The following is a 7,028-nucleotide window of genomic DNA, read 5'->3' as shown; positions in this document are numbered from 1 at the left end:
TGCTGAACCAGCACTCTGGTGGTAGTGATAGCCCTGGCCATTGAGCAAGCCCACCAAGTGGCTCTGATGCCAAGCTCACACACCGCTGCAAGAGACTGCTGTTTTATTCATGGGTTATCTCCGACTCTTACACAGCCCGACACGCTGAACAAGCAAAACGAGCCACGCACAGGCCAATGAGTTGATCAAGGGGTAACAGTCTAACCCCCCTGAGGAAAACCAGCCAGGCCCTAGCCCCTGTCAGTGCTCCGTACATGACTCAATGACAGAGGAATCATGATGACTGTATAAATGTAAATTCCCAGTGGTGCTCTGCAGTCACACCCTTGCCACACATCCTGTTCTAGCTTTCTTAGAAACTATATTAAAAATAGGGGAGGGGCCAGCAGTTGGCGTAATGGCTATGTAGCTGGACTCCCATGTAGTCGACCACGGTTCGAGTCTCGGACCCGGTGGCTTAAACTCACGCTGTGTGTGTGTGTGCCCAAGATCCTGAGAGGAGAAGGGATTGTGGCATGGTCATTCCTCCTGGGGGTGATTTCTCACTTTCTGTCTCTCTGTCTCTGTCTTTTGGGTGAGCGCATGCATCCTATAGTAAAAAAAAAATCTCTCTAAAAAAAAAAAGAAATTGAAAAAAAGAACGGGGGCTCCAGGCTCAGGTGAGGACCAGTAGCCCTCTCTGAACAGAAATGACTGCAGATACCATGTTTACAGCCCCATTAAATGGGCATAACTATAACATTTGAGGTCATTTTTATTCAGTGTTGACCCATAGGAACGTAACGGAGGAATGGATAAAACGTGGCAGAGACACACAGTGCAATACTCCTCAGCCACAAGAGGCTCATTTCATTTCCATGCGCAACTTCCTTTCCAAAAGTGTCACCCCCCCTCTGCTTGAGGAGAGCTGGGACAAGGCTCACAGCCCTGTCAGAGCTCAGCTTCTGGCAGATGCTCGGCACTCAGCACACTGGGACGGCTCTGTCATTTCCTTGATCTGGACTCACACTCGAGTTTGCGTCAGAGTCTCCTGGAGGGCTTGCTAACACTCAGATTCCTGCGACTGCCTCAGAGCTGCTCATTCCGTAGTTTGCGATGGAGCCCTGGACTCTGCACTTCCACCTCATTCCCAGGTATTGCTGCTGCTGCTGCTTTGGGCATTCTAAAGCAAGTATTCTCAGGCTCACTGCATGCTGGAATCGCCGAGCGCTTCTAACTCGCTCTCAGCCCTAGGATCTGCTTTCGTTGGTGTTGAGTGGGGAGGCTTTAAAAACCTGCCTGGGAGTAGGGTAGGAGTGGGGCAGCATTTGGCATGGCGTTAAGGTGCTGGACTCCCACATAGTCCACCGCGGTTTGAGTCCCAGACCCAGCAGCTTGAAAATCACAGCGAGTATGTGTGTGTACATGCCTAAAATCCTTAGAGGAGAGCGGAGGAGAAGGGATGGTGGCATGGCCATTTCCCATGGGGGAGGGGTGATTTCTCACTTTCCTTCTCTCTGTCTCTCTGTCAAGCACATGTGCCCTGTGGGGGGAAAACCTGACTAGATGCCTAGGTGATTCTAATGTGCAGCGAGAGTCGCGAAGAACTGGTGTAAAGCCCTCTTCACATCAAGGCCTTCCGGTCGGAGCCAGGGCTTTTTCTCTCTGGTACTAGGGCAAGGTCGCTTTTGTGTTCTTTGACTAATTATCACCGTGTGTTTGTTAGTTTATGTGACGTGTAACATAAAACCCACCATCAGTGGCATTTAGCATAGTCGCAGTGCTGTGCAACCGTCACCGGGAGTTATGGCGTTCCAGAACATTCTCATCACCCCAAAGGGAAACTCCACACCGGTAAGTAGTCACTCCCCATTCCCCCCCTCCCAGCCTCTGGCAGCCATTACTCTACTTTCTGTTTCTATGACTTTGGTTATTCGGATATTTCCTATACAGAGTCCTGCAATGTGTGGCCTCTCGCGACCGGCTTCCTTCACTTAGCGTAATGTATCCAAGGTCCATCCATGTCTGTGCAGACCACTGCTTCACTCACCGTGTGTCCCTGACTCCTACATATGCGGGCATCAGAACGTCATTCCTTCTTTATGGCTGAGTAATATGCCATTCTTTTTTTAAGAGAGATTTTTTGCTATACAGCACATGCAGTCACCAGAGACACAGAGAGAGATAGAGAGACAGAGAGTGAGAAATCACCTCCACAGGGGGATAGCCACACCACAATCCCTTCTCCTCCATCCTCATCTTGGGATTTTGGGTGGCCACACACACACGCAAGCACCCAGCAGCGTGTTTTAAGTCACCAGGGCTGGGACTCAAACTGGGGTTGACAACGTGGGGGTCCAGCAGTGTGACCATTATACCATCTGCTGGTCCCAGGTCATTCTACAGATACACCAGAGTATATCCATTCATAGGGTTGCATTTTATTACCATTTCTGCATTCAACTCTGGCTGAATTGCTGCCAATTCTCGTGCAAAATAGCTGTTGACTGAAATCAAACATTGGTGTTTCTCCTGTCTGAGTTTTAGAAAATAAGCTGTGAGTTGAGCTGGGAGGCAGTGGGCAGGAGAAGACGGAGAGGGTACAGCCTGGTTTCCCGGAAACAAAGGGCCAGGGGGCCAAGAGGTGACGGTCTGTAAGGAGCTCCTGAGGGAAAAGGGAAGCCCTCGTGAGCGCGACATGGTAGCACAGGCGTGTTCCGTACACGGTGAGGTAGCAGTGCTCCCCGGCGTGAAAGAGCGAGGGCTGGGGCGGGGCTGCCTTGGCGACAGGCTCCTTCCCTGGTAGAGGGTTGGGAGTGTGACAGGTGGCTGGTGGCTGGCACTGCCGCTGCCCCTGGCTGACGAGAAGCTGCTGCTCTTCCCCTCCCTCGCAGCCTCTCCCCATGCGCCCCTCAGCACTCCTCTTTGCTAAAAGCAGGAGGCCAGGGCGAGCCCCCCCCCCACCTGATTCGCATTTACACAGTAGCTTCGGGAAAGATCTAGTGAGCACCTTGAAAGACGTGCCTACAGGTTCAGGCCCGCTTCTGTGTCCCAGTCACGCCGCACTGCTCGGGGTCCCTGTCACTTCTGAAACCTCTCTGCCCCCTGATGTCAGCTGTCCCCGGGGTTCTGTCCTTCACCTTTTCTTCTCCTTCCACACACACTCCCCTGGGACGGTCCTATCCCTTCCCCTGGCTCCAGAGACATCTCTGTGCCCTGCCCAGGTGTCCTCCCAAGCACCAACCACTGGCCAATTAGACAGCCTCATTGGATAATCCCCAAGTGCCTCAAATCAAATGTGGCTGGAAGGGGAGTTGGGCAAAAAATAATTTTTTAAATGACCAAACTCACCATCTTTTCCTCCTCCACCCTCCCTCCATAACCTTCCCTACCTCCTTCCAAGCTCGCTCTCTCGGCCAGTGGGGCCACCACAGAAGCCTAGGAATCACAGTCGACTCTCCTCTCCCGAGCCTCCACTTCCAGGCATAGAGCCCTAACAATTTTGTTCTTCTGAGCATCTTTCTCAAAAACATTTTCATTTTGGAAAAAAAAAAAAGTACAGGAAATTTATAAGGATAACATAATGAATTTCCATATATTCTCTATGGCCAGTTATTAACATTTTGATACACTTGTTTTCTCTCTTTACCATATATATATATTGTTATTGTTATTATTTCTAAACCATTTGAAAGAAAGTTTAAAAACTTATGGCTTGTCGGGGCCAGCAGTTAGTGTAATGGCTATGTCGCTGAACTCCCATGTAGTTGACCACAGTTCGAGTTAGGGTGGGAGTGGGGCAGCATTTGGCATGGTGCGTGTGCATGCGTGCCCAAGATCCTGAGAGGAGAATGAAGGAGAGGGGATTGTGGCATGGCCATCCTCCCTGGGGGGGTGATTTCTCGCTTTCTGTCTCTCTGTCTCTCTCTGTCTTTCTGGCGAGTGCATGCACCCTGTAGCAAAAACCTCTCAAAAAAACAAAAAAAAACTTATGCCTTGTCATTCTTAAATGCTTCATTGTGTTTCTCCTGAGAACAGAAGTTTTCTTTTTTTGTTTGTTTTTGTTTTTAATGTAAACACAATATATTAGGTCTTTGGGAAAATCATGTGTATTTTTCCATGTTTCCCTATGCAAAAATGCATCACAACTTTCCTGACAACCCAAAAATTACCAAAGTCAGGAAATTTTACCATTAATATAACACCATTATCAAACATATACTCAATATTCAAATTGCCATGCCCAGTCTCAAAAGATCTTCCCACACATTACCAGTTACTTAATAAGTACATAAAGATGGAGACACCTATCAGCTGTCATCCTAACCATGTAATCAAATGATTCCCAACAGTGGGACCAGTGACATCGCACGGCGCTGCGGAGGGCAACATTTCTTCTACATCGGTTTTCCTGGCAAAATGGGCAGCCTGATTCTCGTCGTGAGAAACCCTCAGACAAACCCAAACTGAGGGACAGTCTACAAGATCTAATGCTGGATACCACAAGGTCTCTATGCTTCAGAGATGTGAGTGCATGAAAGGCCTTAAGAGAAGCTACAAATAGGGGCTGCCAAGGTGGCATGGTGTTTAGGGTGCTAGACTCCCACATGGCCGACTATGGTTTGAGTCCTGGACCAGGTGGCTTGCTTTTTCACTTTCTCTTTCTTTCTCTCTCTTTCTTTCTGATCAAATTAAAAAACAATGATACTAAATAAAAGTAAATAATTCTTTTTCTTTTAGTTAAGAGAGGTTTTTGCTATAGGGACCATACACTTGCTGGAAAGACAGAGAGAGATAGAGAGATAGAAAAAGAGAAATCACCCCCTGCAATCCCTTCTCCTCCAGTCTCCTCTCAGGATTTTGGGCACACACGCACATGTGTCTGGCATGAGTTTGAAGTTACCAGGTCCAGGACTTGAACTGGTCAACCATGTGGGAGGCCAGCAATGTAACCATTATGCCATCTGCTGGTCCATAAATGAGTAATACTTTTAAAGAGAGTGAGAGAGAGAGAGAGAGAGAGAGAGAGAGAACTGCAATAGGTTAGGTAGATTGAATCTGAGATCAGGGGAAAAACACTATGAAGGATAGTGGCAAACTTGGCCTCTCTCTCTCCTCACTGGCACATCCTTTGCTCAGAAACCCAACTCCAAATCTGAACCCCCTCACTGGGTCTTTCTCCAGGCTCTCCCTCCAGCCCTCCACTCCCCACGCTAACGCACACAAGATCTGGATTTCTTGGCTGAAAGTTCTTCAGTGTCTCCTCAAGACTTCGGGATGAATTTCAAGCTCTGTACTACAGCACATGAGATGCCGTGATCCCACCCACCTCACCAGGCCTTGCTTTCCCCACTACCACTGTCCAAAAATGTGGAGGCTCTGAGATTGTATCCTGCTTGCAACTAGTGAGTTAGTCTGATATGGTTCCATGGATACTGGCAAAAGACACGAGTCTCCTAGGTCAGAGACAAAAGACAATGTGATACTCACAGGAGTGGCAGAGTAACTTGCACCAGTTTCCCAAGTCCCATTTCCACAGAATCACGTAGTGAGGGCCAGGTGATGCTTGCACATGCAGCTTGCTCAACGTTATGGCAAAGGAACTAGAAGTTTAGGAAACCTTAATCTTAAAAGGGGCAGCTAGCAAAGCTACCCAACATTTGCTCCTGAAGAAGGTGCTATCTTCATTACACTGACAGTGAAAAACCTGCTCTCTACTCTGGAGGGAGATGCTATCCATATCTCCTAAGTTTCTGCGCTACATAAACATACTTGAAAAGAGAGTCTGGAACAAAAGTCATTTGTGCCTCTGCTCACAGATGTGCAGATACTTAAGAAATCTTGGAGGTTTGTCCCCCAACACCACCCCGAACACAAGGCAGCTGCCATCCTGATCCCTAACTGTACCAGGTGCTCTGTTGCCTCCAGTGGGATGCCCTCCACATCTCTAAAACACTCAGCACCCATGCACGTAAGCACACACATACTTCCCTTGACCTGCCAACTCCTATGTCTTTTAAGAATTGACCCTTTAGGCAGGCAGGCATTTGCTGACCGCTATCCTTGCCCCAAATTAAGGTCATTTGTCCCCCCGTTCCACAAACAGCACATATTATCATAGCACGTAATTAGCTCCATTATGATAATCTGTCTACATATCTGCTGCCCCTTAACCATCAGCTCTCTGAAGGTGAGGGTGCTCTGCCTCTGACCCCCATGACCAGCTCATGAAGAGAATCATTAAAGACTGATTGAAAGAATAAGTCCATCAGCCAACTATTGGGCCATCGAAAAAGTCCTACATTTTTGCATAGAAAAACATAGAAAAAGATGTCATGACTTTTCGGGCAATCCAATATTATTTTAAAGCCGCTAACAGTTTCTTCCTGTCACTTGAGGTGGAGCCGGATGTTAAAATGATGAAGCTGGAAGATTGGCAAAGAGTGGGGGATCCGTATGCATTTTCCACATTCTGGGGGAGGCCCTCCCTGTGTGGTGGTGGGGGGAGCACTTCAACGTGCCTTCTTAGTCACACAGGGCGAGGCAGGGAGCTCCGCCGTGTTTCTGTGGACGCGCAGCCCCAGCTGTGGCAATCCAGGTGCTGGCGCTTCAGGCCGAGATGCTCAGTGTCTGTTTAATGACTCAAGGATAAATTAGATGCCTCTTTAGCAGCCTGGGCCCCTGCAAAGAACAGTGTTTTTCTAAACATGAATTTACGCTTCCTTAGACTGGATTGTGGTGTTGTTATTTTAGACTAAGCCAGTGCTTTTCAGCTCAGGGGACATTGGCAATGTCTGCAGACAATGTTGGCTTTCACAGCTGAGGGACGCATTAGCACAGAGGTCAGGGATGCTGCTAAACACCCGGCAAAGCACAGGGCAGCCCCCCGACAAGAATTATCCTGCATGAAGTGTCAACAGTGCAGAGGCTGAGAAGAGAAGCCCCACCACTAGACCATGGCCATCGCCGTAGGGGCCACGCAGAAGGAGAAACCAGATCACCCTCTAAGGAAGTTTTCCTTGAAGGAATCAGATGCTTTCACCGTCAAT

The 7,028-nt window shown here is 48.5% G+C and overlaps 1 protein-coding gene across 2 annotated transcripts in view; it reads right to left on the bottom strand.

The window, feature by feature from the left end:
- The window catches only part of CA12 (carbonic anhydrase 12), a 58,661-nt gene that overhangs the window by 28,811 nt on the left and 22,822 nt on the right, over positions 1 to 7,028 (bottom strand). Inside the window, exon 1 of one of the 2 annotated variants that reach the window (XM_006141753.3) lies at positions 2,039 to 2,086. The exons of the other annotated variant lie outside the window; for it this stretch is intronic. The gene's annotated coding sequence lies outside the window, so the exon portion shown is untranslated. Of the gene's footprint in view, positions 1 to 2,038; positions 2,087 to 7,028 lie in introns of those variants that run through there. 2 annotated transcript variants of the gene reach the window in all.

Source organism: Tupaia chinensis, unplaced genomic scaffold (assembly GCF_000334495.1).
Source record: "Tupaia chinensis unplaced genomic scaffold, TupChi_1.0 Scaffold000063_1, whole genome shotgun sequence".
Classification (NCBI taxonomy): Eukaryota; Metazoa; Chordata; class Mammalia; order Scandentia; family Tupaiidae; genus Tupaia; species Tupaia belangeri.
The sequence above is the reverse complement of the archived record's forward strand: the minus strand, read 5'-3'. Positions and strand labels throughout refer to the sequence as shown.